The 24,928-nt window shown below is 38.4% G+C and overlaps 1 protein-coding gene across 12 annotated transcripts in view; it reads left to right on the forward strand.

Annotated features, from left to right (window-relative positions):
• Positions 1-2,135: 2,135 nt before the first annotated feature.
• RCBTB2 (RCC1 and BTB domain containing protein 2) overlaps positions 2,136-24,928 on the forward strand; it is a 58,653-nt gene continuing 35,860 nt past the window's right edge. For 2 of the 12 annotated variants that reach the window (XM_053215397.1, XM_053215419.1), the window contains exons 1-2: positions 2,136-2,307; positions 7,102-7,238. The gene's annotated coding sequence lies outside the window, so the exon portion shown is untranslated. Of the gene's footprint in view, positions 2,308-7,101; positions 7,239-11,680; positions 11,812-12,052; positions 12,567-12,684; positions 12,707-12,733; positions 14,449-24,928 lie in introns of those variants that run through there. The other 10 variants (XM_053215391.1, XM_053215414.1, XM_053215385.1 and 7 more) reach the window with 8 other exon arrangements.

The following is a 24,928-nucleotide window of genomic DNA, read 5'->3' on the forward strand; positions in this document are numbered from 1 at the left end:
GATTAAATTGTACTTAGCACAATGCCTTACACATAATATGTATACAGTAAATATTATCCTTATGATTATGATTAATTGTGCCCGGTACCTGGTACATTGCAAGTACTCAGTAAATGTTAGTTCCTTTTCTCCTTGTTGCCATGGTTCTATGTATCAAATCATTTTCGATTGTTCATGACTTATCACTAATTTATTTCTAAAGGCAAGTCTGCTCAGGCAAATGAGATGTGCTGAGACAGTAATTTGGGGGACAGTGATGAAAAAACATCAATGTTTGAAAAGTTTGACATGAGATTCCATAGTCTTCGTGTGAAGAGTAGATTAATTCATGACTCAGAGATGTTGAATTGCTGGCATTATTGCCAGAATTGCCAAAATACAATTCTCCATTATACAATATGGGGATACCTAATATCTTACAAGGAGGGCTGGAAAGAGTGTCCCTGTAGTCAAAATAATCAGTCACCTTCAAGTCCCAAGCACTAAAGAGAAAATAGAGAACCGGTGAGCTTCCTAAGGGTTGTCCATTTGAGGTAGGGATCTCTCTGAACTTTTAGGGGGATGACCGAGATACATCTGAACCATGAGCTAGTTTGAGTGGCCCCATGTGGAAAAGGAAAAGGAGGAGTTGAGACCAGGAGAACCAGGAAGACTGGTTAAACTAGGGCCTGGACATTCTGATGCATGAAGTAGGAGGAAGTCCTGGGTCACAGATGGAGATCACAAGAGGTAGAAAGGTTGGAAACAAGGGTTTGTGGAGAGACCAGAAGGACACTGAAGCCCAGAGCTGAGCCAGAGAAGAGCTATTGTCAAATCCTATTCGTATTGTAGTCCAAAACAAAGCCCCATTAAGTCCTGTGGAAAGAGATTGGAAATAGAAGCAAGTTAAGAGGTGAGTATTAGAGAACATAGAGTATGGCCACAGTTGGGCAGTATTTTGTCACATCTTCCTGGCTTCTTGATGGTGTATGTTCTGCCTATTTTGCATCCCTGTTGTAAACCCTGTTGACTAATAATTGATTCCTAATTTGCCAAAGGTCTTACTCTTTATTTCTCCTTCTATATGTTACTTGGGAAGTCCTCTGAGAAGAGGATCCATAGGCATTTGTATGGTGATGTTGAGACAAATGTTCAGTACATGGTCCATACATACACCAGGTTAGGTGGTTCTACGTGATGGGGCCAGGACTTTTCTACAGTATTCTCTCCTAATTTTAATTTTAGGGACCTGAAGTTGGCTTTACCTCAACTCATTATGCAGGCAATTATTTCAATGTATAAAAAAAGTAATAAATTTCATTTTGTTCCTCATTTCTCTGTGATACACACGAGATCATCAGTTCAGACCATACTACTGAGCTTTAGAAACATTAAACCAAGCCTGGCAAAATGAGACAATGAATTGGTTTCCAAGTGTTCTCTAGTGACTTGGGTCTGAAACATGAAACCCTAGCTAGGAACTAGCACACCAGATAGGAATCTCGGAAGGGAGCAGGATTAAATAGACATCAGCCCTAAATAGTAGAGTCTCAACAAAGTTTCTTCTAGGTGGGGCTCTTATACTTTCTCACTGACCTATGCTTTGTATTTTCACCAATTGAGATGGACTTCATGACCCAAAGCAGATCCAAGATCCTGATTCTTGAATAGCTTGGTAGGGAGACAGTCCCAGCCTTTCCTTCAGGTTGCAGATATGCTACAGTATTTTCTCCAGACAAACATTGGTTCAAGCTTGGGGGGGCATAAGGTTTGAGTTCCTATTGTTGCAGGGAAGTCTTAGGGAGGCCTTATCTGACTTTTGACTAGGCTTCAGGACAGTCTGTCTCCTAAAAGGCAATTTTGGTGAACAGCTAACTACACAGGAAGGCTGTAAATGACCAGGTCCACTCCAGAAGTTATAAGAACACTCCCAGGTGAGAGTGTGAGGAATATCACCTCACTGAAGACTCAGGCCAGAACAGAGAGGATACTAAGGCTATAATATGGCCTTGGGATTTCAGGCCTACTATATTTACATTGGGGTCAAGGCTGCATCCCTATCTGTAGCAGGAGGTAAGTCCTATTGCCAGTCATCAGGGGAGGGGCTGGATCTATCAGACCACATAACAAACCTACAGATGACTTGGCAAAGAGTTTCAACACTTCCATCCCGGCTGCCAGGAGTAAGCTGTTTCTCCTTCAGAGCTCTGACCCAAGGGTGGATGGAAAAAACCTTGTTCTCAGTTCCCCTCACCCCCGCTAAGACACTTTAAATCCTGCTGAAGACTCCAGTGATGTTAAGAGAGAACAAGAGAGAGGCTATATGAAGTAAGTATTTGATCATTCCCTCATTTCTCCTCTCCTCTCCCTCCCAAAATCACTGCTCAAATTCAGGCTTGCATTGTCTCTCATCAGGACTTTTGCAGTCACTTCTTCATTTGCTTCCCTATATCCCTCTGCCCTCCACTTGCCATTCTGGGGGAATGTATTGGATCTCTGTTTAAAATTCATCAATGCCCTCAAGGAACTGCCTTTCTAGACTCATCCCCACGTGGTCTTCAGGGCATTTCCCCACTGTAGATTATGAGGTCCAGGAGAGCAAGGTTATCTCCTTCATTGAAGTTGCCCCAGCAACTATGGTAACACAGGGCATACAGCATGTGAGCGGTAGAGAGTTGTTGGTTCAGTTTCCTTTGATTACTGTCATGATTGGCATAGCTCTGGCTTCCTGTGCTGATGGCCTGGCAGAACCAGCCACATAAATGGTAATTAATAATAGGAAGAAAGGCCTTTTTCCAATTTTATGCTGGAGGCCTAGATTTTTTTAAAAAAATATCTCTTTGGTTTTAAGAATATGCAGCTTCTTGGGAGAATAGAATGTATCAAAAAAATAGAAATTTCTTAAATGTAAGCTAAAGGGAGACTACTTATTATTTTTACCACCAAGTGAAAGTTGTGCCAATTATATTTTCTTGGTGACTGGAAAATGTCTCTAATAAAACCCATGTTTTTCTGGAAGTTTTTTCTTCAACAGGATGATTATGTTCCACTGGACTAGGAGTATTGTTAATTATAACAATAAGATACACAAAGGGGAAAAAAATCACAAAAATTTTCAGATCAGGAAATGCTTAAAATGTTTCCAAAAAATGTTTATCAGGAAATGTTATTCCAGAATCAAAACATTTCCTGCCTGGTGATTATACCATGGAGAAAAATCATGTGATGTGATGCCAGTTATGGGGTCTTATAAAAAAATTTTTATCATGAGATACATTTATTTGAAAGAAATTCATTATAAGTAACATGAGATAAATGAGAATTGCCCAGAGTCATACTTTTCAAAAAGTTTATTATTTACGTAAAAATTTAAACTTTATACCTTATAGGAAAATACAAGGAATAAAGTAGAAATTCACCAATCTCTCAACAGTCAGAGATAATATTTCAATGAACTTAATTCCAGTCAGGTCTTGGTGTAAATATATGTGCTTGTCATCAACTCTATGTAAATAGTTTTAATGATATGTACTGTATCAGCAATATATCATAGATATCTTTCCCTGTCTGTACATGTAGATCTGCAGTATTAATGTTCATAATTGTGCCTATGTATCACATGTATCTACTGGGACATTCCAAGCTTAAGGTGCAGCTCCCCAAACATAAGTCCCTATGCGACAATGTGAAAAAAGCTGAGGTGGTGTGGTGGGAAGAGGGCACTTGAGTGGGTGGAGGGGTCTTTCTTAGAAGTGAACTTCCTTATATGTGTCTACAGTCAGGACCAATTATATACCCACCCCAGACACTGCCAAATGAAAATGAATTGATAAGACAGGCTCAGTCAAGCCAGAATGTCTTCTCTGTGACTGAATGCATTACTACCTGCACAAAAACAGGGTTCTGTGAGAAAAAAAAAGGAGATGAAACAAAGAAGCAAGTTTAAATCCATGGATTCACAACGATACCAACAAACAAACTCATTTGGTCACCATTGGAGAATGCTAGTGAAAAAAACTCATTATTTGAAAAACTGTCAAAGTAAGAGAAAGAATCATGCTCTTCCTATATCACTGGGAAATCAAATCATTGAGGAAAGTATTTCCCCCTCTACTGAAGTATTCCAGCTAATGAATGAAGAAGAAATGATAGAGTTAGGATTTCACCATTTAAAACATCTACTGAATTACATTATATCTAATTCATAATACCATATTCAATATAGTATGACTATAGGCATTGAATATCAACAACTGTTAATGTCACAGAAACAATCCAACATCATATCCTTCTCAATGGAAGGACACAACACCATCTAAGAAGTCATCTTGCCAAAAAAATAAAAATAAGACTTGAATATAATTAAGGCTCTAGATTATTAATTGATGCAAAATATGGAGACTGCCCTCAGGAAAATCCTGATTTTGGAAAATCTAGAGGACAAATAAACTGGTTCTTCAACAAATAAATTGCAAGGAAACAAAAGGTGCTGGAGAGGGAACCCACAGGTTGAAAGAAACTTAAAAGACCCAGCAACCAATTGCAATATGTATACTTTATTTGAATCCCAAGTAACTCAAACTGTTAAAAACATATATATTATATATAATATAAATATAATAAAATAATATAAAATATATATTTGTTGTATATATAATATATACATATATATGTGTCATATATAACATATATATGTATATGTTATATATGTATAATATATATGCATATATGTTATATATATGTGTGTGTGTATATATATATATATATATATATATATATATATATATATAGTACTTGCAAGGTAATTAAAAAACTGAGTTCTGAAAGGACCTTTCATGATCAAGTAATTAGTGTTAGTTTCCCTAAAAGTATGATAATAGTGTTTTGGTTGTTTTTCAAAAAAGACTTCTTATCTGTAGGAAACATCTATTGAAATATTCACGGATGGAATGATAAGATGCTTCAAAATAATATGTAGTGGACAGAAGTATTGATAAAAGAAGGTTGGCTGTGAATTGCTAATTGATGAAGCTGAATGATAGGTGCATGGGGCTTTTAATCATTCTATTTTTGTATATGTTTGAAATTTCCCCTAATAAAAAGTAAAAAAGGAAGGGAGGGAGGGAGGGACAGAGAGAGAGAGAGAGAGCAGAGAAAAAGAAAGAAAGAAAGAAAGAAAGAAAGAAAGAAAGAAAGAAAGAAAGAAAGAAAGAAAGAAAGAAAGAGAAAGAAAGAAAGAAAGAAAGAAAGAAAAAGAAAAAAGAAAAAAGAAAGGGAGGGAGGAAGGGGGGGCAGACAGCTTTTAGATGGACAGTCAAGAGTATTTGCCATACTTTAATTTATCTAACCAGTTTGTTATAGTAAATAGGTTACTTTCTATTTTTCCAAATTATAAAAATGTTATACATCTTCCTCCATGTATCTTTTCATACCAGTAACCTCATCCAGGTGGGATTATTGAGTCAAAGGACAATTTAATACCTAAAGTCAAACTGCCTTCTAATCTGCCTTCCAAAGAGTTCTACCAAACTACACTTTCAAATGGATTTAAGGACTATTTAAATAAAATGATTGATATTTTTATTGAGATAATGTTATACATTTACATTAGTTTTAGGGAAATGGACATCCCTATATTATTGAGTCTTCCTATCTGAAAACAGCATGTTTCTCCATTTTACCTTCCTTTGTCTCAGCAGCTTTACAGTTTTCTTCATAATGATTTTTGTATATTGATTTTGTAACTGGCTGCATCACTAAATTCTATTATTTCCAAAAGATTGTCAGTGTATTTTCTTGGGTTTTCAAGATCTACATTGGTCATGGCCAAAGTCGGGAACTCAAGTGGTATTTGACAAGGAGATCCAGAAAAACCCAAATCCTGTTTTGACTTTCTTTTCTCTGAAGTCCCTAAGAAAAGTACACGTACACACACACACACACACACACACACACACTGAACAAACCAAAACCAAATCAAATCAAAACAAAAAACCAAAGCAAGGCAGATGATCACTATTATCATCTGATGATTTGCCCTGAGCTCTAATGTTGAAATCAGCATATTAGGCCACACCATTATACTATTAAGGCTTACATGATTTAGAACCAGAGCAGGCTATAAAATCTGCCCTGTTTATATCTTCCCTAGAATCCCATCCTCAGTCTTGGTGCTTAACCCCGCAATGCAGGGAATGGCCAATCCAGAACAAACCACATGGCCAGGAGAAGGCTGTGCAAGAGCAAAAACATATTTGCTCCAAAGCTTGGGGCAGTTAGACTGTATCACTGGGCTCGTCTTGCCTTTCAGGGATAAGGAATGAAAAGCCACAAATGGAACTAATATGTAGGCTATCTCCAAGAGGAGGCTCTGACATTTTTTCCTCGAGTCTTATAAAAAGAGTCACAAGAGTCATTCCCAGTGGGTCCACTGGACAGTGTGCTACCATGACACGGTAACAACTCCATTTTCACAGAAGGGTGCCCATGAAATGCCTTTGAACTTGATCAATCCAGAATTGGAATGGAGCAAGAGGGTAGGAAAAAGGAGTTGTATGGATCCCTTAGCCAACAAATCTAATTGCATAGTTTGTAAAAATAATGATATTTTCTGCATCCTTTTCAGTCTTTATATTCCTTACTTTATTTTCTTTTATAAGTGCATTAGCTAGTACTTTCTGAATAGCATTTGAGCATTAAGCATATGTTTATTCCTATATTTAATGGATATGCTTTTAAAATTCCACTATTAAACATGAAACTTTTATCAAAAATGAATATTGACTATTGAATTTTATCCAACATGCTCTCAGCATCAATTAAAATGTTTCTATTTCTTTGACCTGTTATTATGGAGAAGTATATTAGTAATATTTCCCCAAAAACTAATCAAAATTTTCCCAGATTCAGAGCACCTGAGTGGCTCAGTCAGTTAAGCATCTAACTCTTGATATCAGCTCAGGTCATGACCTTGCAGCGACATGGTGCCCCACATCGGGCTTGGGATTCTCTCTCTCCCTCCCTCTCTGCCCTTCCCCTGCTTGCCTCTCTTTCTCTCTCTCAAATAAATAAATAAATTTAGAAAAATTTTTTCTCAGATTCATCTTCTCCTTTCTCTTTAAGCATACCCTACTCTCGCATTGAGTTCAAGCACTCTTGATGTTCTGCCTGGACTGACTGGATAGAGTCTTAACATGGTCCCCTGGCCCCAACCTCACCATTTTCCCCACTACAAAATAGGGAGCCTCCTCAACACAAAGGTCAGTATGTTATCCTTTTGCTTAAAATTTTTTGTTGGATTCTGTGATATGTCTTACTGTTGCATTGCCAAGGGCTTTTATTATTTGGCCCATTTACTTTCCCAGTTCATTTGAAAAGAGCCCACATGGTCAAGTGGGAAGAGCTTCAGATTGGAATCAGAGATGGATTTGAGTGCTAGCCTCACCTCTTACTAGTTATGTGACCCTAGCAAGTTAGTTAAGTCTCCACTGTTTCATCTGTAAAACAAGGCCAAAATTAAGTTGCAGTTTATTGTCAAGATTAGGGTAATGTACTATAAAAAGCACAGCCCAAGAAAGCACTCAGAAAATTACGGCTACTTTAATCTTTTCCCATTACTCTATCCTCTCCACATAGCCTTTGTTCCTGCTTTGCCGAGCAGAACAGATTAAAATTCTCGAATACATCATACTCTTTCAGATTCTTAGAATGTTTCCCTTCCCTAACATCCCCATCTGTAACTTTGTTCTCTCAGCTAACTTGTAAACATCCTTAAAACTTAACGCCAAAAGTTTTTTTCTTTTGGAAAGCCTTAACTGACCTCCTCCTGATGGTTTGTTGTTCTCTTATTGCTGCCACGGTAACATGTACATGTATCCTATCATCTTCGTTGCTTTGTATTCTAGCACTGTGCTGGGATATACCATGTCACATACCATGGTTAAGAGGAAGTGTCTGTAAAGGCACAGTGTAACTGACATCTCTCTAAAATACAGAGAGCTGGACCGTCTTTGTGCCTTCCACATTAGAGTGGCCTGGGCACTTACTCTCTCCCACACAACTAGGAGGAGCCAGGACCCCAGGAGAGTCACCTGTCCTCACTCAGAAGTGGCAAAGGAGGAGGATGCTACATGATGTCTATATAATTATACTCGAACACCCCGTTTTCCCAGCCCCTACGTGCTTTAAGGAGGGCTAATATTCCTACAAGGTTGCCCTTAGATGATAGAGTTAGAAAGTTACTTTTTTTTGCAACCTAGCTGTATTTCTAAGCTATGATGTGTAGGGATATAGGTTATAGTAGTGATGACATTATCTGGAATATTTAAAAGAAATGATAAATTATGAAATAATAGACCAAAAAGAAAACCATAAAAAACATATATCTAGTACAGAGGCTATCACTTCTCTTCTAAGGAATGTGTTGTGTTTAATGGTCTTCTTCCCCTCTCCCTTTCCCCTCCTTCTTTCCGCTGGAACAGCTCCCATCATTCAGACTCCTTGCTGCAAACCAGTCCTTTTCAACCTTCAGTTCCTGGCCAGTTGGTTTTCTCAGAGTTTGGTCAGCTGATTCAATTCAAGTCTTTGCTCTTAGTGTTTGCAGTATATATTATTATCTTAAACATAGTGGAGGGAAAGTGGGGCAGGTGTATGGGACATCTTTGTACTATTTTTGTAACTTGATGTGAATCTATAATTACTTTAAAGTAAGAAGTTAAAAAGAATTTCTTCCACTTAAAGTTTTATGAGAAAAATCTGTACCTTTTCACCTTGTGCAATGGCTTTGTTGTTATCCTTCATTTGATGGATAATGAGATCCTGCTATTTATCCTATGAGTGGGATGATGGATTGGAAAAAGCAATGAAACTCAGAATCCAAAGACTTGAGATAATTTACTTCATAATCTGGGCATCGATAAAATGAGGATTTATATTTAATCTCTCAGCTCTATGATAATGCAAATTTACCAAGATTTAAGTAAGTATCTCATGTTAAAAGTGATTAAAGAATAAACATTTACTTACTGCATAGTATAACAAAGGTAAATTTTTAACTATTATATACATTTCATGATTATTATATTTAAAATGTTGTATGCATCCAAATTATTGTATTTAAAATATTACAGAGTCAAAACATGTAGTGAAATCAGATGTCTGCCTGGTGGTACTCTAAAGTGAGTGGCCTCTAAACATTTTTGGTCTTGTATTTTGATTACAAAAAATACGCACTATTGTCAATGTACATGTTAAATATTAGTAAAGTTTGATTTCTTAATTTAGATTAAAATGGAGATATTCTAAACGTTTCTTGGGGGTGCCTGAGTGGTTTAGTTGGTTAAGCGTCTGACTTCAGCTCAGGTAATGATCTCATGGTTCATGAGTTTGACCCCTGCATGGGGCTCTGTGCTGACAGCTCAGAGCCTGGAGCCTGCTTCAGATTATGTGTCTCCCTCTCTCTCAACGCCCCTCCCCTGCTCTCACTCTGTCTCTCTCTCAGAAATAAATAAACATCTGAAAAAAATTTTTAAAGTTTCTTCCCACATTCCAACTGCTCTAGGTATTAGATTTGTTACAGGAAATTTCCCCTTCTGTATTGTGGGACTAAACCTGTTGAATCCTTTGCTCTGATCATTCTTGCTGCAATCACATCTTAACATTAAGTTCCCTATTAACAAGATGTTTCGTGGTAGAAATTGGAGAAAGTCTAAATAAAATGTCTTATTTTTATTATTATTATTATTATTATTATTATTTAGGAATAATCTTAGGACTTTTAAAAAGTCCTAAGAACTAAGAACTTTTATTTCTAAAATACCTAAATCTTAAAATATTAATTTGTAAAGGAGTATCATACCTGCAGGGAAAGAAATACTATATAGGTTGATTTGTAAATTATGCACTATATTATGAATGGAAGTGGTTTTCTGTAATTTTGCTCTCTAAATGGTCACTCAAATTCCTTAAAATACCTGAAATACAAAGTAGTCTGGATACAGGAAAAAGGTGGAAGGAGAATTTGACTGTTTGAATTAGAAAGAATTCCTGTTTAATGAACCAACTCTAAACTTGTTTAATGATGAATTTTAGCTTTGGTGGTGACCAGAGGAAAAACCTTTTCCTGAACAGAAAAACAAGTCAGTGGATTTTTTTTATGCAGACTGTTACACAGCTTTGCCACAAGGAGAGGAATGAGAGACCTGATGAGGGTATAAGAAAAGGTGACCTAAAGCCTTTTTGGATTAGATACCAACCTCTCTTAAGAAGTCAGCTTATCCAGGCAGTCAGGCCCAGGAGAATTGGCACAAACTATCTAAAATGAGAGTAAACCATGGGTTCATGCTTATGTTTTGGTCTCTTAATGGAGTATGGATGCATATTTGAGGAACTAAAGGGCATGTAATCAATGTAATTTGATTCCACAAACATTTATTACACATTTTATGGTACAGAAATAAGGCATATCTTGCTCTTAAGAGTTTCACAACCTAATGAGATATAAACATCACAAATAAGAGAAGGAAGGTCTGTTTAGTGATAACCCCACCTTATCTCACTACTTAGTCTGGCAACCCTCTCCCTTAGATAAATACTCTGGAAGGAGTTCCTTATAATTATCCTTTTCAAGTAAAAAAATCCAAGCTGTCCTTTCAGTTATGGTTATGTTACCTTTTATAACAAAAGGACAAAAGGTAACTGATTGTTTCAGGGGAAAAGCTTAATCTTAGGCAGTGAAATGTATGTGACTCCTGCCCCTGCTCATAACCTATAAAATCAAGTAAATAAATGCAAGTCTCCTTCTGGGGTTCAATGTAGTATGCTGTGATAATAGACATAAATGTCTGCCAACGACAGCAACTGCAATAAAAACAGTTAGACTTTCTGGAATGATGTTTTTCCGGTGAATGACAAAGGCCAGATCAAACAAGACGACAGAATCACTCTGGATTGACATTTCTATCTGGCTGTGCTACTTTTTGGCAAATCATTTAAACGTTGAACCTGTGCCCTCATTTACAAGCCAGTGTAAAGACATTCAGCTTACCTCCCAGGAACAGCTAATAAGGTTAATTGTGGAGCATTTTACCAAAACCCACTCAGGTCAATTTAAGTGTAAAGTGCAAGAAATTATTGCACATTGTAATTATATTACATGTGGTGCATTTTACTAAAGTCTGCTGAGGCCAATAGAGGCGCAGTGTAATACAAGACATTACTAAATAAATAAAGGTAAAGTGCGGTTGTTCCAGAGGACCTTGGTCCCAGGTCACCCCAAGACAAATCAGTCATTATTTCAGCATTCTTATTAGGAGAGCACAGGACTTTGGCTCCACAGCCCAGAGGGGCAAACAGGGGGAAACCGTGTGAAGACGTGATTTGAGCTCCCTGATGGTGGACCGGCTGGGGGGATAACTGTAGAAAAGGTTGCCCACACTACAATTTACACGCCTCACCCTTGCAAATTCCCAAGACTTTGGGAACCAGAACCCTAGCGGAGGAGAGGGGTGCCCCACAAAGCGGAGATGGACCCAGCGAGGGAGGCGAGATGCAGTCGTGGGGTCCGCTCCGAGAGGGGGAGTCGGCAAGGAAGGGGCGGGGGCGGTAGCGGGCAGCCGGAGGAGGAAAGGAGGGGCGAGGCAAGGCGCCGTCGCCGGCCCCCTCCCCTCCAGTGCGCTCTCCTCCCTTCCCCTCCCCGGCCTGGCACCCGAGCGCAACCCGCCGAGGCCAGGCTGCTTCAGGGGGAGGCGCCAACTCGTCGCTGCGCCAGGCCCCCGACCGAGCAGTAACGGCGACCCAGAAAGCGGAGCGGATGCGGCTCGGGCCTACGCTGAGGTAAGGGGACAGGATGGTGTAGGAAGTCAAGAGGGTACGTCAGGCTTGCAGCAGGCAGCCCTCAGATCCCCCGGCAGCGGCCACTTCTCCCCGCCCCCGCTGTCCAAGTTCCCGAACGCGGCGACGGTTGGAGAGCAGCCCCCGGAGTTACACCCCCGCCCGGGCCTAGGACCTAGGCGTTGCCGCGCGTGCGCACACCCCCTGGCGGGGGCTGGGCGCGGAACTCTGGGATTGTCTCCCCACCCAGGCCGCGGGGCCCGGCGGCGCTGCGCATGTGCGAGCCTGCGGGCGGATGTGGTGCGCGTTGCGAGGGTCGCGTGTGGCAACGCCTGCCCGGAGGCTTCCCCGCCTCCGGCGGGTGAGGCGGAGCGTCGCCCCGGGCTGTGGCTGCGGCGCCTGCCTCAGAGTTTCGCCTTCCCACTCCCCTCTTCGCCCCGCGTAGGTTGCTGTGGTTTTCGTTGCCTCGACCCGCAGCTGGCGTTCTGAAAACCCATTCACCTAGCTCCCGGCCCCGAACCAGCTCGCTAACTCAGTGTTGTGCCTCCGACATTTGGTCCTGTTGTCGAGGGGACAGCGCAGAAAGTGTGGCTAAGCTAGGCGAAGCTGCTGTGGAGGCGTAGGAGGAATCACCGAAAACCTTTATTTTAAGCCGGAAGGTATTGCTCCGCTCAGCCCCGGAAACAGGTTTTTAGCCGCTGAAAACTTTCCAAGCGCCCCGCCTTGGCCGAGGAGGAACTTCCTGTCTGAGTTGGAAGGCGAGTTCAGAGCGAACTTTTTGTTTTTGTTCTTTGGGAAGTTACATAAAATGTCAGAACAACTCGAGTCCAGGATTGTCACAAAATGCATGTCACAGCGCTGCTTCGTACCGCGCTTGGCGACTTAGTCTTTCTTAGAGGTGAATGAAACTGCTTAGGCTTGACGCTCTTTCCCCCCAGACTCGAATGACAGGCACTGTTTAATGTTTACTGAGCCTCCTGGCTTTGCACACTTCTAGTACCAAGTTCCTGCTTGGCTTTACACCTTTCTGCGCAGTGGTACTGAGTTAAGTCAGTTTCGTGACTCCTGAGGCTACTTGGAACGGTTTTTGACGATGTCATTACTGTGCCTTGTAATCTTATATGGTGTGCTGATAACGGACATTTGGGGGCTAGTAAGTAGAAGAAGCACTTACTATCAGGGAATCTGAGTACTCTAGGTGAAAGGTAATCTATTTCCCAGGGCATTGGGCAGTTTGTACATGTTATTAAGTAGTAAGTAAAGGCAATTGAAATGATACATTCTTGCACACCCCACTTCCACCATGCAGGCCTCTTTGGGCCCAAGTGGGCCTCCAGCCTAGAGCCTAGGCATTTGCTAATTACGCCATCCTCAAAGCCCACTTTCCTCGTCCACCCAATGTGTATGGCACCCACCTTCATTCAAGCCTCAATTGCCTTCACTTTAGAGAGGTGGCTTCCTCATTTAAAATAGCCACTGCTGGCTGTCTCTCCAGCCTCTTACCCTGTTGTTCTCTTTGGCTCTGTAGCACTTACCACTGTCTGATATTATGTATTTGTATGTGTATGCTCTGTCTCCCTTATATTCAGAGCATATTTTGTACTAAATTCTCAATGTGAATTCACTCATTCATTCGACAAATATTGAGTGACTACCTTGCATCAGGTCCTGTCCAGGTGTTTGGGATATGTACGTGAACAAAATAGACAAAGATCTCTTCCCTCTGGAGCTTATATTCTAGAGAAGAATGACTGACAATAAACATATTTGATTATCGTGTTAGAAAATTGTGCTATGAAAAATGAAAAAGGAGAGCAGGGAAAGAGGCCTGAGAGTACAGGTGTGGGTTGCAATTTTATAGAGGATGGTTATGGTGGATGCTTTTCTTTATTTGAAACTGGGTTGAAGATTCACCAGTATGATGTCATGCTTTAAGGTATTAAATTATTGCTCTTAGAGATTTCTGAATGAACCAGGCAAGACTTAGACAAAGAGGCTGATAGATAGTAAGGTGTGTTTTCCTTTGGGTCCTTTACTTCAGAAGAGTACAAACACTGTGTTTAAATATCAAAAACTATTAATCTGGAGCTATACATTTAGGGTACTTATGGGGTTTGTCTGTCTTTAGGAGTTTGTCATGTTTAATTTTGGTTTTATCACTTGGTTAAAGTGAAATTACAATGCCCCTAAGATACCACTACTTTTGAAGTTTACTGGAGTTGTATTGGTATAAATCAAAATAGACCAGACGAGAGATTTGAGACCAGGAGTGGAATTATCAGGGTTGCAGAATGACATCAAAGATTCCCGTTTGGGGCTGCATGGGGATATTTACTTCAAAGGAGCAGATAGCTTGCCTTTCTGAAAGGGATATTTATAGTGTCCTTTAGTGGAAGGCAGATATCCTTCTCACTTTCATTATCCAGAAGGAATATGTGTCTAGTTCACATGGTGATCCCATCTTAACAATATGAGAGGAAACTTAAGGGATAGTAGGGTTTTTTTCCAGCATTTATCTGACAATGAAGCATGTGTCTTATGTGTCTTCAGCCTTGCTAATCTAAGCTGAGCTATTATTTATTATGTATATCTCTCCATGGAAGACGTTTTGAGCTAACAAGTACCAGTGGATAACAGATAGTAAGTAAATCATAAATAGTGATCACATTATATGTTCTGTATTGTAATGAATGTATATGATACTGAACAAAACGAATCCCAAATGGAAATGAGCCAAGGCTAAGAGAGCCTACCATGCTGAAGGAATGTTTATGTTGTGGGATAAGGATCTTTCACAATTAGGATTCTATTTCGTAGGCATGTTAGGATTTTTTTTTAACTGTACTATATCTATAAGGACCTAAATTTCAAGTGGATTTACAAATGTCTCAAGTATCAACTTATTTTAGCTAGTATAACAACAGAAAAACATCAATATATCTTGATAATTTTTCATATTTGGAAGGGGCACTTTTGCTATGTGTAGTTGAAAAGGCTGACTTTGACGAGCTCGGTAATCTCTTCAAACTAAATACAAATTTGCTTGGGACTGAAGATCTGCCTCATCTCTCTTGATGAAATTTGAAACCCTTCCTTTATATAAACCTAATTAAAGCGGCAATGATGTCTGTGTGTTCTAAAAGTCAGTTTGATGCTTATCGTAAACATGGCAATACCATTTCCTTTGAGGTGGTACCTTTTAGTTGTGATTTTAGTTTTTCAGTTTTGTCCATCCTATTTTTAATTGCCTCACATTAGTTAGCAGCTGTGTAGGTGTTTCACTATTGTCACAGGCTTAGGACCTCTCATTCAAGTGGAGGTAAATTATAGCTATCATCCTTTACAAATGATCATTGGGATCATCATTTCTTATTTTATATTATATTTTTATCATTCATAACTCACAGATGACATCCATTTAATGATTCAGCTAGCATATAGTTGGGAATCATCAGTACCCCATTGACATTTACTTTGCCTGGAGCTCATTAACACACTGTAAACTGTGTGTTGGCATCCTAAAAGACATTAGTTTTCTTTAATGTCCTACTTCTTTGATTATAAAAGCATCATCAACTGTGTTGCCCAGATGGGGGAAATTGTTAAAGGAACTGAGTTCTATATTGCAAGGACACTTTTTTATATATTATATTTTTAAAGCACAGCTTTGAAGTTGACCTCATATTATTAAATTGGATTAAAAAGGTACATAACACTGGGCTTTATTTGCAGAAATTACTGTGTTTTTCTTTTTTTCTTCAGGGATTACTTCTAAAGAATGGTTATCAGCTTTTAGAAGCTCCTGATCAATTGCAAAATATCCGTTTCCATGGAAAATGCTTTGCTCTCATAGATACAATGTGTCTTGGTTATTAGCTCTTAAGGCCCACAAGTACCATTGTGTTGGGGTAATGTTGACACAAGCACCTGGGAGGTGGTTATCCTTTTGCTCCATATTATTTTGTTTTTTCTTTTATGTATTTACTTTGGCTTAGTGCCTTCTGCAGGTACCAAATCAACATTTGTTGAATAAATTAGGCAAACGAACGTATGTCCTATAATCAGCTTAACTCTTTATTTGGGTCAGAGGTATTACCAAGTAATATGACACATTGTCCTACTAGTAAACACACTGATTAACATTGATTGCCAACAATAATATGTAGAGGCTACCTATTATATGCTTTTTGCAGGGAACTGAATTATTTGACCTGCTCTTTGAGAGGATTAGGAGTTGATATGTTTATCATGTTCAGTTATCAAAAGACTGTCTTCTTATCCACCAGTCTTCAACTGTGTAGTTATTCAGAGTGTAGGGAAAGCTCTCAAAATACAGTCTATAAGAATAAGAACTTATCTGTTCCAAACAAGGATAATTTGGAAATAAACTGTTGAACTATACAAGTTTAAGAAACCAGATATAATAGGAAATGTTAGGGGGGTGGTCCAAGATGGTGGGTGTACTCAGCTCCTCCCATGGACATACCAAATCTACAGCTACGTATGGAAAAATTCCCTCTGAGAAAGACCTGAGAACTAGCTGAATAGCTTCTTCACATCAAAGCAGTAAGAGGGTCATGTGTGAGACAGTCTCACCAAAAACCCCACTGCCAGAGTGGTGACCCACAGTTGGGAGGAATCTCACAAATCTGGAGCTTCTCCTTGATGAATGAGGGGTTTATGCCCCACATCAGGCACCGCAATCCCTGGGACCTGCAGTGAAGAGATGAGCCCTCCAAACATCTAGCTTTGAAAACCAGATGGAAAATGGATCTCACAACCAGGAGACCCAAAAGGCTATATAGTAGAACTGAGATATTTCTCGGAAAGGGCTTGCATGCAGACTCACTCAGGAACCAGCACAAAAGCAGCAGTTTGAAAAGCGCCTAGACTATATGTGAAAATTTATTTTCTAATCTTAAAGCATCTGCTGGAGGGGCAGGGACCAGTTGGGACTCTGTCTGGGGACAGATGTGCTGGTGTGTACTATTTTGCACTCTTGCTCTACCTAGATACCATGGGCAGGCATGGTTGTTTTTCCTGGGTTCCATGGGCCTGTAATAAATGGAGAGACAGTTCTCGATAGGCTGTCACCCCCAGGGCACTGCACAGACAGCAGACTGAAACACACCCCCAGTCTGTTTGTGAAAAAGGCCTATTTACTTGTTCTGACACTTCAGCCTGAGGGGCAGACTTCAGGTCTGCCACATATGTAGAGGCTTACAAATGTCCTCTCAGGGAATATAGGCAAGGGGATGCCATCTTTGTGCTTTCCCTTAGCCTCATTACTGTTTGCCAGGGCCTCCCAGAAAGGAGCTTATGCAATGGTCTGAAGCTCCAGTTTTTGCAACTGTCACTCAGGGGACAGTCAGATCGCTTACATTAAGAGAGTCTATACTTGTTTCATAGGACTGTATGTATTTGCATATTCTAAAAGCTGCTGCCTGAGGGTCTGGCTTCCAATCAGCCTAAAACTAGGTGCTGACTGAGATTCCCCCCTTTGGAACACGGACAGTTCTTGGCATACCTTCAAAAACTGGGACCTATCAAGAATAAATCAGACTCCTTAGATAGTCATAATGGTTCAAGAGACAACCAAGAGCTAGGGCAAAGTTTAAAGATAAAGTTCATCTGTACAAAGCCACTTTAAGACTGGGAAAGGTAGTTGTTTCTCTCATTAGATATAAACTAACACAGAGGGTAAAGCAAAATGAGGAAAAAGGAATATGTTACAAATGAAGGAACAAGGTAAAACCTCAGGGGGACAAAAAAAAAAGACACCCTCAAAAACCTTAAAGTGGATGTAAGTAATTTACCTGGTAAAGAATTCAAATTAATGGTCAAAAAGATGTTCACCTAAATTGGGAGAAGAATGAATGAACACAGTGAGAACTTCAACAAAGAGAAAATATAAGAAAGTACCAACTGAAGTCACAGAGCTGAAGAATACAATAACTGAACTGAAAAATATGCTAGAGGGGGTTCAACAGCAGGCTATATGAAGCAGAAGAAACTATTGGTAATCAAGAAGACAGGGGAGTGGAACTTACTTAAACAGAACAGCAAAAAGGAAAAAAAAAAAATGAGATAGCTTAAAGAAGCTATGGGACAACATAGAGTAGCATTAGCATTATAGGGGGTCGCAGAAGGAGAAAAGAGAGACAAAGATCAGAAAATCATGTGGAGATTAAACAGCATTCTGCTGACCAATGGGTCAATCAAAAGACTCAAAGGAGAAAAAACAAAACAAAACAAAACCTTGAGAAATGAAAATGGAAATATAACTTACAAGATCTATGTGATTCATCAAAAGTAGTTATAAGAGGGAAGTTCGTAAGGGATTCAGACCTACCTGAATAAACATGAAAAATCTCAAACAACTTAACTTTACACTTAAAGAAGCTAGAAAAGAACAGATGAAGCCAAACATAGTAGAAGGAAGGAAATAACAAAGATCAGAGTGCACATGAAACAGAAACAAAAAATAATAGAAAAGATCAATGAAACTAAAACCTGTTTCTTTGAAAAGACAAACAAAAGGTTGCCAAACCTTTGGCTAGACTCACCAAGAAAAAAAAAGAGTTCAAATAAAATCAGAAATGAAAGAGCAGTTACAACTGATACCACAAATGCAGTAGACCATGAGAGACTGCTATGAAGAATTATAGCTCAACAAATTGGACAATGAGAAGAAATGGATACATTCCTAGAAACTTTCCATGACTGAATCATGAAGAAATAGAAAATCTTAATAGACTGATTATGGTGTATTACAGTAAGGCAATTGTATCAGTCATCAAAAACTTCCCAACAAATAAAAGTTCATGACTTTGCTGGTAAATTCTACCAAACATTTAAAGAAGATTTAATATCTGTCCTTAACCTCTTCCAAAATATTAAGGAGAAGGGAATGCTTCCAAACTTATTTTACAAGGCCAGCATTACCTTGATACCCAAACCAGACAAGGATATCACAAAACAAAACAAAACAGAACAAAACAGAACAACAACAAAAAAGGATTTTATAGTTTACTATCCCTGATGAACATAGATGCAAAAATTCTCATCAAAATATTTGCAAATACTGCACACAGATTATTAGCAAATATAACATGAATTCACGAATACATTAAAAAGATCATATCATGATCAACTGGGATTTATTCCAGGGATCAAGGATGGCAACATTCACACATTAATCAACATGATACACCACATTAACAAAATAAAGGATAAAAAACATATAATCATCTCAATAGATGCAGAAAAGCATTGGACAGAGTTCAACATCTGTTTAAGAAAAAAACTGTCAGGGCACCTGGGTCACTTAGTTGGTTAAGCTTCTCACTTCAGCTCAGGTCATGATCTCCCAGTTTGTGGGTTTGAGCCCTGCGTCAGGCTCTGTGTTGACAGCTCGGAGCCTGGAGCCTGCTTCAGATTCTGTGTCTCCTTCTCTTGCTACCCTTTCCCTGGTCATGCTCGCTCTCTCTCTCTCTCTCTCTCTCTCTCTCAAATATAAATATTAAAAAGAAATGTTAAAAAAAATCTTAAAAAAAAAAACAAAAACAAAACTCTTATCAGAGTGGGTAAAGAGGTAACATACCCACTCAACATAATAAAGGCCATATATGACAAGCCCAGAGCTCACATCATACTCAATGATGAAAAGCTGAAAGCTTTTTCTTTAAGATTAGGTAAAAGACAAAGATGCCTACTCTTGCCATTTTAATACAACATAGTGTTAGAAGTCCTAGAGCAATTAGGCAATAAATAAATAAATAGCATGCAAATTGGAAAGAAAGAAACCTTTGACTATTTGTGACATGATTTCATATATAGAAAACCGTAAAGATACCACCAAAAAACTGTTGGATTCTTTAATTCAGTAAAAAATAAATAAATGAATTCAGTAAAGTTGCAGGATATAAAACCAACATACAAAAATCTGTTGCATTAAAAAACATATATTTTATTTTTGGGAGAGTGCAAGTGGGGGAGGGGCAGAGAGGGAGACAGAGGATCCGAAGTGGACTCTGCACTCACAGGCTGACAGTAGTGAGCCCGATGTGGGGTTCGAACTCATAAACCACGACATCATGACCTGAGCCAAAGTCGGATGCTCAACCCACTGAGCCACCCAGGTGCCCCATCTGTTGCATTTCTATACACTAACAAACTGTGAGAACGAGAAATTTTAAAAATCCCATTTACAATTACATCAAAAATAATAAAATACCTAAGAATAAATTTAAGCAAGGAGGTGAAAGACTTGCACACTGAAAATTATAAGACATTGATGGAAGAAATTGCTGAAGACACAAATAATTGGAAAGATATCCCATGCTTATGGATTGGAAGAATTAATATTGTTAAAATGTCCCTATTACTCAAAGCAAATATTCAATGCAATTCCTATCAGTCCCAAGGGCATTTTTCACAGAAGTATAACAAATAATCCTAAAATTTGTATGAGACCCTGTGTAGCCAAAGCAATCTTGAAAAAGAAGGGCAAGGCTGGAGGTATCATGTTTCCTGATTTCAACCAAATTATGAAGCCATAGTAATCAAAACAGGTTGATATTGGCATAAAATCAGACTCCTAGACCAATGAAACAGAATAGAGAGCCCAGAAATAAACCTATGCATATGTTCAATTAATTTCTGCCCCACAATGCAAGAATATACAATGGGGATAAGGACAGCCTCTTTAATAAGTGGTGTTGGGAAAACTGGATAATTACATGCAAAAGAATGAAACTAGATTACTTAAACTATACACAAAAATTAGCTCAAAATGAACTAAAGACTAGAATGTAAGACTTGAAACCATACAACTAGGGGAAAACATGGGCAGTAAGCCTCTTGGTATTGGTCTTGGCAGTGTTTTTTGGATCTGACATCAAAAACAAAAATAAACAAGTGGAACTACATCAAACTAAAAAGCTTCTGCACAACAAAGGAAACCATCAATAAAATGAAAAGGCAACCTACAAAATGGGAAAAAAAAATTTGCAAATCATATATTTGATAAGGATTTAATATTCAAATATGAAGAACTCATATAACTCAATAGCAAATAAACAATTAAAAATGGGCACAGGATCTGAATAGACATTTTTCCAAAGGAGACATACGGATGGCCAACAGGCACAGGAAAAGATGCTCAACATCACTAATCATCAGAGAAATGCGAGTCAAAACCACAATGACATGTCACCTTGCACCTGTTAGAATGGCTGTTATCAGTATGCCAGGAAATAACAAGTGTTGGCAAGGTTGTGAAGAAAAGGGAACCCTTGTGCCTTGTTGGTGGGAATGTCAGTTGTGCAGCCACTATGGAAAACAGGTTCCTCAAAATCGCATATGATCCAGCAATTCCATTTCTGGGTTTTTACTGAAAGGAAATGAAAACACTAAATTGAAAAGATATATTCACCCCTGTGTTCATTGCAGCATTATTTACAAGAGCCAACATATAAAAACAACCTAAGTGCCCACAGATAGATGAATGGATAAAGAACGTGTGGTGTATATGCACAACAGAATACTACTTAGCCATAGAAAAGAATGAGATCTTGCCATTTGAAACAACATGGATGGACCTAGAGGCCACTATGCTAAGTGAAATAAATCAGAGAAAGGCAAATACTGTACGATCTCACTTATATGTGGAATCTAAGTAATACAACAAACAAAAGTTATAGAGATGGAGAAAAGGGTGGTGGTTGCCAGGAGTGAGGGGGTTGGGGGAGCGATGAAATGAATGAAGGGGGTTCCGAGGTACAGACTTCAGGGTATGAAATGAATACGACATGGAGTGTGATGTGCAGCATGGTGACTATAGTCAATAATATTGTAGGTGCATATTTTGAGTGTTGCCAGAAGAGTAGATCTTGAAAGTTCTCATTATAAGAAACAACTTTTTTTCTTGTAACTTATGGTGGTGAATAGATTTATTGTGGTGACCATTTCACAGTGTATACAGATGTTGAATCATTATGTTATACACCTGAAAGTAATGTTGCATGTCAATTACACCTCAATAAAAAAGAGAAAATAATAGAAATATCAGCACAGAACTAGTGCGACTCAAAACAAGATCAGATCTTGTCACTTTTCTGCTCAAACCTACTTACCTCAGAGCTTTAGCAGTGGATAGATTTTGTGTGTGGATCACTTTTGCTCTAGATGTACTCAGAGCTCACTTCTTCCTTTCTTCAAGTCTTTCCTTAGATATTATATAGTCAGGGAAGCTCTCTGACCCCCCTGTTCAAAATTGAAAACCTTATAATCAACTTCAAGACTCCTGATCCCTCCTATCTTGCTCCATTTTCATTTTTATGGCACCATCACTTTTCAATATACAGTATAATGTACCTATTATGATTGTTAGCTTCCCACATTGGAATGAAACTTGCACAAAGCAAAAAAAAAAAAAAAAAAAAAAAAAAAAATGTTATACAAAAAAATTACCTTTGTTGATGTATATTTGCTTTTGAAAATTACTGTTGCAAAAACTTGAAACATTGGCCCTGTGAGTATCCAATTTAGGTCCTCTAAAGGCAGAGATCAGTGGTAGGAATTTCTTCTTTGAAAAGGCATTCTCTCATTTTTTTATATTGCGAAGCAAATGTGAGTATGGTATGATTCTGTAATAACATAGTTCTTATTACATTCCAAAAAAAGGAAATTCATAAGAAACTGTTTTGCGAAGCATAGGCACTTATTAATATGAATAATTAACAACATACATGAGTCAAGTTGTAAGTGTGAAAACACATGTAAGGAAAAAAACAGTAACATGTAGTAAGAATTGTATGGAATAATCTTTTTTTTTTTTTTTTTACATTCATTTATTTTTGAGAAACAGAGTGAGACAAAGTGTGAGCAGGGGAGGGGCAGAGAGAGAGAGGGAAACACAGAATCTGAAGCAGGCTCCAGGCTCTGAGCAAGCGGTCAGCACAGAGCCTGATGCGGGGCTCGAACCCACAAACTGTGAGATCATGGCCTGAGCCAAAGTCGGATGCTCAACTGACTGAGCCACCCAGGCACCCCATGTATGGAATGATCTTAATCTGTGACACTCTATCACTGTGAAGAGATCTTCCTAATACAGATGCCAACCTCTTCTCTATAAGAGAAGAAGAGGTCTATAAGAGGTCTATAAGAAACATTGCCCTCCTGTGCAGAAAAGGGGGAAATTTGTAAACAGTTTTATTGTATTGCATTGTATTGTATTTATTTTATTTTACTTCATTTCATTTTATTTTATTATTTTATTTTAATTTTGTTTTTTAAGTTTATTTTGAAAGAGAGCACACGCATGTGCATGATTGGGGGAGGAGCAGAGAGAGAGAGGGAGAGGGAATCCCAAGCAGGCTCCATGCTGTCAATGAGGAGCCTGACTCAGGGTTCAATCCACGAACTGTGAGATCATGTCCTGAGCTGAAACGAAGAGTCAGATGCTTAACTGGCTGCGCCACCCAGGTACCTCAACAGTTTTATTTAAAAAAAATTTTTTTTCAAGTTTTTATCTAAATTGCAGTTAGCTAATATACAGTGTAAAACTACTTTCAGGTGTAGAATTTAGTGATTCATCACTTACATACAACACCCAGTGCTTATCACTAGTGCCCTTCTTAATATCCATTACCTGTTCAACTGCCATCCTCTCTTCCAGCAACCTTCAGTTTGTTCTCTTTAGTTAAGAGTCTGTTTTCTGGTTTGCCTCCCCCCCCTCCCCCGCCGGCCCACATTCATCTGTTTTGTTTCTTAAATTCCACATGAGTGAAATCATATGGTATTTTTCTCTGACCAACTTATTTTGCTTAGTTTAATACTCTCTAGCTCTACCACGTCATTGTAAATGGCAAGATTTCATTCTTTTTGATGGCTGAGTAATATTCCATATATATATGTGTGTGTGTGTGTGTGTGTGTATATGTATATGTATATACACACATACATACACACACATACATGCATACACACACCACGTCTTTATCCATTCATCAGACAGTGGACATTTGGGCTCTTTCCATAATTTTGCTATTGTTGATAATGCTGCTATAAACATTGGTATGCTTATATCCCCTCGAATCAGTATTTTTTGTATTCTTTGGGTAAATACATAGTAGTGTAATTGCTGGATCATTGTAAGCAGTTTTGGACCAGAAGTAGAAAATACATTTTTGCCATTCTAATATGCTAATAGTAAACTTTTTGTCTATTTTGAAATTTCTTCCATGGCATTTAAGATACTATAGTTTGTCCATGTTATTTATTTGTTATCTTCTTTTGGTATTGATAAAATTTTCTTTTTCTGATGGCAAAAGAGATTGTGGTTTATGAGTTGTGATTATCAAGACTTTATTGAATTCTTATGTTGATGGTAGAGGCAATATTAGAATGGATGTATTTTGACTCCAAAATGGTGTTTTCTTTAACATTGGGTAACTATTCTCCTATACTCAGATTATTAATATAATTTAAGTTTAATATCTTGAAAACTGCCTTCTCAGATGGAAAAGCCAATCATACCAATTCACTGAAAGAATTACATGGAAAATTTTATCTTTCGCATTACCCTTATCAAAACTTTCCTATTAAAAAAAATTCCCGTCAGACTCCACTCATGTATATGTCAGTATCCATGACACATTAAAATAGTATTGTCTTCTGCATGTTTTAAACTTTATTAAATTTGATGAATTAATTTATCAAATAGTGTACCATCTGTATCATTCTGTGACTGAGTGGTTTTTGGCTAAAATTATTTTGGAGATTTATCTGTGTTGATTCTGTCTAATTTTAATTGCTGTATGGTATCCACATGCCACAGTTGATAAATTCTGTTGAGGAATCCTGTTGATCAATTCTGTTTGCTATTTCTAGTGTTCTTCTATTGCAAACAATTGTGAATATGCTCTAGAGTTTATCTAGGCCAGCACTGTCCAAGCTGTAAGGTGTGACTTCTTAGTGATCATGAAATTATTTTAGTGAGTTGAGACTAGCATTTTCTTTTTTTTTTAATTTTATTTTTTTAATTTGCATCCAAATTAGTTAGCATATAGTACAACAATAATTTGAGGAGTAGATTCCCTAATGGCCCCTGCCCATT

This window comes from Acinonyx jubatus, chromosome A1 (genome assembly GCF_027475565.1).
Source record: "Acinonyx jubatus isolate Ajub_Pintada_27869175 chromosome A1, VMU_Ajub_asm_v1.0, whole genome shotgun sequence".
Lineage (NCBI taxonomy): Eukaryota > Metazoa > Chordata > Mammalia > Carnivora > Felidae > Acinonyx > Acinonyx jubatus.